Consider the following 10,928-nt stretch of genomic DNA (forward strand, 5'->3'; position numbering starts at 1 on the left):
CCGGGAGGGGCGTTCGCACCTCGGCCCTCGAGGGCTCCGGGGCGGCCCGGCCTGCCCCAGCCCCTACCGGGCTGCGGGGCCTGGGGCCCGGCTCGGCACGGCCCGGCTCGGCACGGCCCGGCTCGGCACGGCTCGGCTCAGCCCATCCGCTGGAGCCAGGCGGAGCGAGCTAGCGGGGAGCCGGGCCGGCATGTTCACATCCGGGGTGACGCACATGCGTGCAGCCTTATTCCGGGATAACTTTATCCCGTGCCAGGCGCTTGTCGCGCTCCCGGGGCCGGGCCGGGCTCCCAGCGGCGCCGTGGGGTCCCTCCCTCCCTGGCTCTTGTCCTCCCTCCCTCCCTGCCTCCCGCCGGCCGTCCCCCGGCACGCCCCGGCCCGGGAGGAGGCAGCACCGACCGCGCCGTGCCGCATCACCCCGTGCCGGGCCGTGCCGGGCCGTGAGGAGCCGAGCCAGGGCCGCGCCACAGCCGCGCCTCCCCTCACGGCGCTGGGCCCCGCCCCGCCCCGCCCCGCCCGGCGCTGCCAGGCACGGCCCGGCACGGCTGAGCCCTCCTCAGCCCCGGCTCCTGCCGCGGCCAGGCGGGTTCCCCGGGAGCGGCGCTGCCCAATGCCGCCCGTGAGGCGGCCGGCCCTGCTCCCACCGCGCCCCGGGCCCGGTCACTGGCGGCGCTTTGCCGACGGCGGGCCCGGCCCGGCCAGAGCAGCGGGGCTGCAGGAGCCTCAGTGTGCCCGTGTCCCCTGTCCCTCGGACAGCGCTCGGGGACAGGGACAGGGCACTGCCCGCCGCTCCTGGACACCAGCGAGGGATTGGTGCCGCCCCGAGCCACCAGGCATTACACCAGTTCGTTCCTTTGCCCACACCCCACCAGCAGTGAGCTGCGCGGTTCAGATCCTTCCAGGTACCCACTCCGTCCTCTGCCACATCTCTAACTGGGCTAAAGGACTGCAGAGAGTGAAGGCAAGATTTCTTCCTTTTCCTTTACCCCACTGCAGCTCGAATTCCCCGCAGGGATCTGTAATTGCGGAACACGAGTTCACAGAGCTGTCCTGCAGCATTAGCCAGGACGGTGGCCCCAAGCCACGCCGCAGGACAGGGGCAGCAGCACCACACCGCCACACCGGGGCGGAAATCTCAGCCCAGAGCTCAGGCTGGCAGGGTAAGGACTGAGCCCTAAGGCAACAGGTACAAACACAACCCAGGAATTAATGAGGAGCCCACATAGCGTCTCCATATTCTGTATCACCTGTGGGCAACGTACAAGTGGTGAAGCACATACTAAGTTTGTCTTTTCTCTCTTAGACCAAAAGATCTACTTCATTGCAGCACTAGGTTTTTTATCCAACTGTTATTACCTTCGTTCTGGATTTTAATAAATCATTCACAGGCTCTATGATTCTATTTCTCAGTCTGTGAAATGGAAACAAAAAAAAAATTATCTTTGTTAAATTTCATTAAATACTTTGAACCCTGTATTGGGGACGGGAAAAAAAAAAAAAAAAGACTTAGCTTTAAAAATTACACCACCTTTCTTAATAAATTATGATCAGAGGAGTAGTTTGGATGTTTAGTGGTCTACTGAACTAGAGTTTGTATTTCCACACTCCCATAATGCATGCTTTTACTTTCCTGGGTTTTTTTCGTGAGAATGGCACTCCATGTTCTACAAGTACATACTTAATTACATAAGGACTTTTACATAGATTGTATACTGGAGCACACAAAGACCAGGGCAACAATGAACAGAGTAATTGATGATAGAAGTTTAGTAGTAAATATAAATAGATTAAAGGCAGCACGAAATAGTCTTTTTAAAAAGCTTTTCAAAGAAGCCTGAGAGCTTGGCTGGAGCCTGTTATACCTGAGGGCCATAACTTAGCCAGGCAGCAGCAGAGTATTCTCAAAAGTAATTTGTCATATATGCTGGCATCAGGAAAAGGCCATTTCAAAATGCAAACATTAAAAGGAATGGAACCTAGATTTGTGATATAAAAGAATATAATAAATCTTGAACTCTTTTTCATGGTTCAGTTGTTTTCACCCTCTTATGCCTTGTAAAGTGGAAACTTGATTTTTAAAATGAAAATGAGGGTTTCCATTGCAGCCATGGACATTATAGACAAGCATGGAGTTGAGAAGGAACATATCGTGTGCTGTTATATTGCTGAGATACTTGTTTCACCTGCCAGTTCATTGAGCTGCTTTTCCAATTCAAATGGAAAAGAGAATTAAGAGGGGCTGTGTTCCCAAAGTGCAAGAAGTGATGTTAAAATGTGCACAGAGCAATTCACTGAAAATTGCAAAACCAAAAAGAAAGACTATCTTCTGATGTGTTTTGTATACCTATTTAAGTGACAAAAGTATAGGTGCCACCTAATTTGGGGTATCCAAGACAGGCCAATACTTTCAATATTCCTGTGTCAAAAAAAAACCCTCTCTACCTTTCCTTTTCATGCAACAATCTCAGGAATGTGAACCAAATGCTGTCACTGAGTTCCTTCCTTGTTTTCAGAGAATTTCATGGTTCAGTTTCATCTCAGCCGATGACAGCTGATGACATTACACATCATTCCTTCCCAGCAAAGTGCATATTGCATCTCAATTTCTAAAAAGCCATGACATGTGATCCTGAACATATCACCTCTAAAAAATTATATTAACCTTCACTATTTCATTATTTTTAGCTTATTATAGCACTACAAGGCATTGATGCAACGACTTGATGATCAGCTAAATCTAAGACAGTAATGCTTACCTTAAACATTGCAGGCAGGGGACTCTGCTCCTCTGCCATTGCCCATAAGCAATAACATTTAAAATAAAGTTTTGTCAAATATCTTCCTCAATGGCACAGTCACAGACAGCACTGGAATGAAAGCCCTAGAATTTCTGGTTTTTTCCAGCACATCTGCAAGCTGAGAGGAAGGGACTCACTGAGTATCAGGCCTTCAGCTGGAAAATGAGACAACCAACATGATGGTTTTGGTAGGGAAAATTTTACAAAAGTAATAGAGGCCTTGGAACTCAGTTCAATGACAGATGGTAAGAATAAATTGTTTTGTAATTACATAGGATTTAACAATAATAATAACAAAGCCTTAAAACTATAAATGCCTGCATGCTGCAAAGAGGATGACTCACAACCAGCAGCATTTGGGTTAGTATCTCCACTGTCATGCTGAAGAATGCCCTTCACATCCCCTCCCGCAGGAGAGGGCATTTGGCAGGTCCTGCTGCTGACACTGCCTGAGCCATGGCTTTGCACAGCAGGACCTCTCTGACCTTTAGTCTCCGTCCACCGTGGCGGTGCGGCGAAGGCGCGGTGGGCTGGAGGCGTCCCCTCCAGGCAGGCGTGGAGACGCGGTGACGGGAGGAAGGTCCCTGCAGAGGGTGCTCCAGCCCCAGCTACCTCCCTCTGCCTGGCACAGTGGGTCTGCGTGGAAACCTACGGTGGGAAGGAATCTATGGGGGATCCTGGCAGGCTGGAAACAGGAAGGCTAGTCGCACGGCAGGCCTGTTTTCCAGAACTTCAGTACATGGCTCTCCACGGTTCGGTGTAAAGGGAAGTTTCTGCTGCAGTCAAGTAAAACTCGACGTTTTTCAAGAGCCTCTAGCATAGGAAAAGATGCTGGGTTGGCTCTTACAGTGCTGTAGATCAGAGGAAGGCTACTTCCCCAGGATGTGTAGTGGCTGCTGGCAGCACTGAAGTAAAGCCCAGAAGCACCGTGACCAAAACCACAACCGCCTGCTGCCCATTTACATACTGCCCGGGAACCAGACAAGTTGAGCAGACTGAGGTCTATTTCCTAAGAGGTGGCTCTAGTAAAAATTCATTGTTGTAATTGCAGTTTACAAATTAAAGTCCGAATCGACTATTGAGACAAAAAACTTCATGCATCTCCCTAGTTTGGTAGATAGTTTAAATAAATAGATATTTTGCCATATTATCAAACAAATGGGAACAAGTTAAAACTTTCTTAATTCTGCTAGTTTCTCTGGATCTGAGCTACTGCTCTGGCCAGTGATGGTGGAGAAGAGCACCCCCAGGCACTCTCTCTGCATCTAATTCCCCAGATTGCCAAGAGGCACCAAACAGCTGAAGCCAAAGCAGCCTTTATTTTTACATTCTTTAAAAATTGACTATTTTAAAGAAATGGAAAACACCCTTTCTGCTTCAAAGAATTAGAGCTTATTAATAATATTCATTATCCACTCAATTTCCTGCAAAACCCCTCAGGCCAGCTCCTGAAAACCACAAAATGCTGACTGAAACAAAGCACCTCAACCAAAACTAAGGCAGGATCTCATACGTACCAGGATCTTCCTTCCAAACTTATTACTAATTCTTCTATTTCTGTATGTTTGTTTGGAGATGAATTTATTTTATTTCACTGGCTTTCAGAACCAGCAAGACCAAACAGCCATTACAGATGCCTTCTCTTAGGCTTCTTATTGCACTGGCAGGCACATGAAGAGGTGGGGAGTGTACAATTGGCTTTGCTAAATTAAGGTATCACTTAATAAGCAGCTGCAGCACATGGGCATGAGAGAAGAGAAGCAAAAGTTTCTCAGGGAGTCATATCCCAACACATGCCCAAAGGGTTATTTAAGGTACTTCACAGTAAAACCCACAGAGGGCAGTAGGACAGTCTTCAAAAATACTTTGTGGAGCTGGACAAAGAAAACTGCAGAAGAAAAGAGGAGTTTGGCTGTCCAGCTCCTAGACTTTATGGGACTGATTCTTCTTTTTTTTTTTCCCAAGTCATTTTGTACACGATTAAACAGTGCATTGGATTTCTGAGGAAACTGAGCAGACCCACAGGACCTGTCCCACTGGAGGCACAGGGAGCTTATTGGAAGTGCTGAGTGTTTTCCACCCTCGAAGTCAGTGTAACAGCTACACAAGCAACTAAGGAATTGTGGTTTACACATTTTCTGTGCAAATTACTCAAATAATTATTAATTATTAAGTAATTAAAGCACAAATGACTTTGATAAGAGCCAAGTCTGCTTACTCACCCCATGCAAATATTTAATGGTATTCCCTGAAGCAGGAAGTGGTGGTTGATACGGGGGTGTTTCAAGTACTGGATAAACCTACGACTAAAAACAAACAGAGCTAAAGGAAATCTAAGTGTTTAAATTAATTTGTTAGGGGAATTCAAGAGAAGAAATGGATCCAGGTTCCTATAAACCATTCTCTTCTTCAAGATATCTAAATTTCTGTAGCTTTAGCTGCCATAATATGATTTCTCTAAGTTGTGACTGAAAAAGTCTTTATGTTACAGATAAAATAGTGGCAAACTTCAGGCCAGGAGCAGATTGCACTTCTGCTAAACTAATGAGCACACTACTAGGGAGTGACAGGGCCTTTTCTTCTTTAGGGTGAAGTAACACTGATGCCACAGACAAGAAATCAGACCAAATATATCTATTACAGCAAATAAATTTAGCTTCCTATATGACACTGACACTTGTCATCCTATATGCAGAGAAAGCACTTGCAGTGCTCCATGTTCTCCACTAAGGCTTGCCAGCACTCAAGGCCAAGGCAAGCAAAGGCAACTCAGCACTTCCAGATTCACATGTACATTTAAGTTCCTTGCAGGACTCATTGAAATCTTCCTTTTCTAAACACGGGGATTTTGCATCGGCCTAGAAAAAGAAACCCTGAGAGGCTTCATCATGAAGGACATGGTGTGGCATCTGACAAAGTGACCTCTGCAGTATCTTCACAGTCACTGATAGTGGAAGAGGACTGCAAGGAAAAGCCCTGTCCAAGGGAGTAGAGGTAAAGGAGAGCTACTGGCTTTAGCTAGAAAATGGGCACTAGAGGTTCCTTCCGTCTTGACATGTTGTTTATATTAGTCAGGCATGCATTTTTGTCTGGTTTCTTTCTTTTTTGGCCATTGCTGCTTCTTGGGCTGACTGATCTGAGAGTTCATTGCAAATGTTTTCTCTTCTGTGCTGCCAGAAGACAATGTGGGTCATTTCAGAACCCACATACACCAAGCCAAAAAACCCTCAGTCTATTTTGTGGCCCCCGAACTCAGATAAACTGATCATTAGGGTAAATACAAGAGAAGTAACAACACAAGAAAACCGGGTATCGACCCATTTCTCTCCCAGTGCCTGATTGGACTGTGCCCTTCAGTCGTGGTGATTTTTTTTTTTTTTTTTTTTTTTTTTTTTTTTTTTTTTTTGTCTCTCTAGTTTTACGTAAGGCATATTCAGGATCGGTAGCATTTGCCTTAAAAGAGAAAAGCCAGACTCAAGGAAGATCAGGATGATTGCCCTTGTCTGATGCTAAAGATAGACAAAGACCTCCATGTTTGGACTCATACAATAGACAGTTGGGATTCAATTTCTATATAAAACCATAGTGAGAATTCTTTTGCATTTTAATTTATAATAGTGAGGAGCTTATACTGCTTTAGCCTGAGTTAACTACCTGAGCTGAAACTGGGATCTTGTTTCCTGTAGCGTAACTAAGAGCCAAGCAGGATACTTCTGATATCCCCCAAAAGGACCTGTTCACTCACACAGAGCCTTTTCTAGGGAGGGGTGATGGTATCAGTGCAGTTTTTTAAGCCCAGCCACTGCTACACGTGTCCTTGGTTTTCACAGGGTGCTGCCAGTGCAACTCAGTCCTGCTGGAGCCCCACAGATTTTCTGCTCTACCCTCACTGCACTGACAGCAGATCATCGTCCTCACCCTGGCCTTCTTTTCTTATTTTCCAGGCCTGAGAATAGCAAAGGGTGATAACACTTACTGGGAGCCTTTTGTCTGAGGCTGAGCCACAAAACTCATAACTGCTTGCCTTGTTCAGAGAGCAACAAAGACAGCATCGACGTATCCACCTGGCTCAGCTGTGCTCAGCTTCTGCTTTCCTGAGCCAAATATAATCCCCAGCAAGGGGTGGTCCCCTCACATGCTGTCATGCTTCCTTAGAAACTCTTACTAAATACTTTTTTTTCTTTTTAAGCTTTTCTTTGTAGTAAGTTCACAAGAGATAGAGACCTTTCTATTCTCCTTTCCTCATTCTACCTATCTTGTGCAAGAGCTTCAGTGATCTTGCCCTTAAAAGGTCAGCAATTGCTCCCAGGAACATTATTGTCCCTGTGTAATTACCAGTACCTTAGGAAACAGCCTGAGACCCTGTGGGTCAACACTGGCCCAGTGTAATGGCAACTGCCTCATCTGCACAACTCTTTGCTGTCTCGTCTAGCCGTGCTGTCATTATCTCAACTTGATGTGGACAAAAAATAAAGTCCTGTTTTTAAATATTATTTTAATGGAAACTTCCTGAGAGCAGGCTAAGGAAACCACCACTGTCCAAGCTGTGCAAGGGAGTGAATGAGTGGGAGAATTTTTTTGAGCTGCCTGAATTAAATTTTAAGTAAGGCTGGCAACAATGTTATGCTAATATTTAAATTTAAATAACCATACTGGATTGAGTTCTGTCTGGAAAGATGAGATAACCAGATGTCAGATTAGGACAAGGTTTTGATAGCTGTAAGTAGATATTTGCCAGTGCAGCCAAGAGTCGATCTTCCCTTCAAAGTAGTGCATGGATGAAAAAATTTGGTCAGGAAAAGAAATGTGGAAGTGACTGGGATGGAAGTTAAGTCTCCCAAGACTGGAAATTCTTCTAATTTCTCACACTTATCCAGAACCAGAATTTGAAATCCCTTTAAAACCAGTGGCCTTCAGACAGTTAAAGTGAAGCTGGGGAGAAGATCCTCTTGTTCCAACAGTTGCACAACCTGTCATTAGTATTTGCAGACTAAAATAAGACAGAAACGGTCAACAAAAGTGTGCAGGTGGTGCTGTTAACTTTGTTTCTAAACAGGCTGACAAACATCTCTTTTCTTCCTGGTTTCTCCTACCCTTGGCACAGACTGGCAGGGACTCTGTCTGGTCTGTTCCATGGTAAGATTACCAATAGCTTGAGACTGGAAGAGAAACTTGTTTGCCCAAAGGCTTGTCTGGTTTGCACAGCTATCCTATCTGGGCTCCCTGTTTTTCTCTTCTTATTTACATCTCTACCTCTGGCAGGACTACCATGACAATTCCTGGAAGATACAAAGTTTTTGAAATCTCACTTAAAAGACTCACAAACTCTCCTAAGCAACTTAGTCAGTGCTCTTCTATGTTTGAAATGAGAAGGGCTTCCTAAAGGCTAACCCTTATCTCTCCTGCTACAACGTAAGTTGTAAGGGAGAGTTCTTATCCCATCTAACACTGACTTAGAAAATTGTTTTTCTTCTTTCTTTTACAACAAGCTGAGAGGTTAGTGTACAGCCTTGTCAACAAATTGAAAAAACGTAGAGAATATCTTCCCTAGACATCTGATTGGGTTTTTTTCTTGTCTCAACTCTCTGAAACTAATCTATGGCTTTTGTGAAACCTGCAATCTACAGTTAGGCATAACACTCAATCCAAAAACCCACCAGTGTGAAGCTGAGAAAGGAGGCTGTTTCAGGGATTATATTCATATCTGTTTGTCTCAGGATAAGAATGGACTCCTAACAGTAGCAAAGCATTTGAAACATTTGTTTTGTGATCACTTGAAATCACTAAAACCTTCTTGCTGTCCTGCAAGCTGTCACCTACCTTGTATATGTGCAGTGGATTATTAATTCTTTTTTTGTACCTCTCCAGATTGAATATTGTTTCATTTGGACCTCCAGCACCTGAAGACCCCTTTGAATCCTGATCCTGTTCTCCCATGTGCTTGTATGCCCATCAGCATGACACTGCCATCACAATTGATAAGCATTATCTCTGTCCTACCTATGAAGCCATTAATGACAAGAGCCCCTCATTGCCCCTGCCATTTCATGCAAAGTTTCAAGGACTATTCAGTAAATAAACTTTTCCATAGGACTGTGACTAAAATTCCTGGAGTTTCACATGGGATCTGAGTCCATAGCTGCCTTGTGAGTATCATGTGAAGGAACACAGAAAACCTTAGTCAAGTCAGAATATAGGACATCTCCTTTTTCTTCCTTGGTTTTGTCCTCTGTCAAAAAACAGAGGGCAGGTGGCTCTGATAGGATTTCTTCCTGACAGGCCTGTGTGCCTGTAATTTACCACCTTGTTATCTTCTATAGTCTTAATGCACAGCTCATTTTCCCCACTTTTTTTCCAGAAATAGCAACTGTGGTGACTACTACCTAATTTGCTTCACTTCCTTTTCTCTTTTCTTCAAATCTATCACTACACCTTACACTTTGGGATCTCATCCCTTTCCTGTGATAGCTCAGAAATATTTCCTAATATTTCTCAGCCAGTTCCCTTAATGCTGGACTTCATCAAGGGTGCATGAAGACATGTATCTAAGCAGTGCCTGAACAATCCTAGGGTTGATTGGTACTACACAAAGCCAGCTCCAATCTGTCAGAGGCCCATTCCCTCTGGGACTGATTGTGAGCCAACCCAGCCCTCAAAGCACAACAACTGCATGTGTGCAATGTCTGACCTCATTATCTCTGCCAGACTCCACTGTTTCTTCTCACTAGTGCATATTATAAGGGTGCAGACCCATCCAGGAGACTGCCACAAAACTACTTAGATCTGCTGGTCCTGAGTCTGGTTTGGTTCAACACGCACCTTCTCCATCTCAATAAATAGTGTATTCTTCCTACCAGCCAAACAATGGGGAGTTGACCAACAGGCATCCCACTACAAAAAGGTTAGGAGATGGAAATAATTACTTTTAAAAATACAGTTCGTGGTCACCCCAATCTCATTGTCTACTATAGAATAGGCAGATGCCTTGTGTGTTTATGTCTACAACATTACAAGAGAGTCATACAGCTTCTTTCCACTTTACAAAGAGAAGCACAGGGCAATTCAGTGACTTGTCACAGGTTAAAAGACATACTAACCAAAGATTCTTTTTGTGGAGAAGTACCAACCAAAGATGCTGGGTGTCTTGTCAGAGTGCAGTGCCTCATGATAACAACACTTTCATTTATCCAGAGCTAGAATGCCCCAGAAATTAACTACACTCATTGTCTAAAGCAAACAAAAATAATTCTTCATACCTTACAGCTGAAGCAAAACACAACTGGAGTAAGATAGTAATAGTTTGCTCTTACCTGTAGACTTTACTGGAAGAAGAAATGGGCTGACAGTCAGTCAGATTTTGCCTTATGGTTCTAGGTACAGCTGCAGTTATAACTCTGGAAAAAGGCTGAGGAAATTCTCTCTTTGGTGTTTATTTACTTTGTCAGGTATGTTCATCAGATTGCATCAAGGAGGTTCCAGAACAGCATGTGTGAGAATCACACCCCCCCTTGGAAGGTTTTCCCAATGAGGCCATGTCCTTGTGCCCTTAGTTTGAGTCACATGGCTTCCTTGAAGTGTTTAAAGAGCCGAATGTGTGCAGGTTATCAATCATCAGGTGTATGCCCTCTGGGGTGGAAGGGAACATTCAGAATTCACAGCTATTGCTAGAAACTTGTGAAAATCTGATTCTTTGGAGGCTGACAGGTGTTTTAATACACTGAGGAAAAGAACAAGTTGTTTTGCAGTTTCTGGCAAACCTTTTCTTTTAAAACAGTCTTAGTTTGAACTGTGCTATATTAAAATAATTTTAACTCTGTGATGTTTACTAAGCTGTTTTTAAACAATGATTCATTCTAGGGAACTTCATAAAAGGTTCTAGAAACATGTAAGAAAATACTTCTAGGTCTACAAATGACAGGTGTTCATCTACTCACTTGTTGAGATGTCAATAACAATCAGATGCTGGTGCCTTGAAGAATTACTGTTTTTCAGCCTCTAACTTCAGAATTGCAGAGAGTTTCTGCAGAGATCATCTCCTAACCCAAGACTGTCACAGCAAAGCCCCACCCCAGAGCCTGAGGGAATACTTGAAACCCCTCTTTCCAAAGCTAATAAAGCTCTGTCAAGGTG

The sequence above is a fragment of the Zosterops lateralis genome (assembly GCF_965231275.1).
Source record: "Zosterops lateralis genome assembly, chromosome: 6".
NCBI classification, from domain to species: domain Eukaryota; kingdom Metazoa; phylum Chordata; class Aves; order Passeriformes; family Zosteropidae; genus Zosterops; species Zosterops lateralis.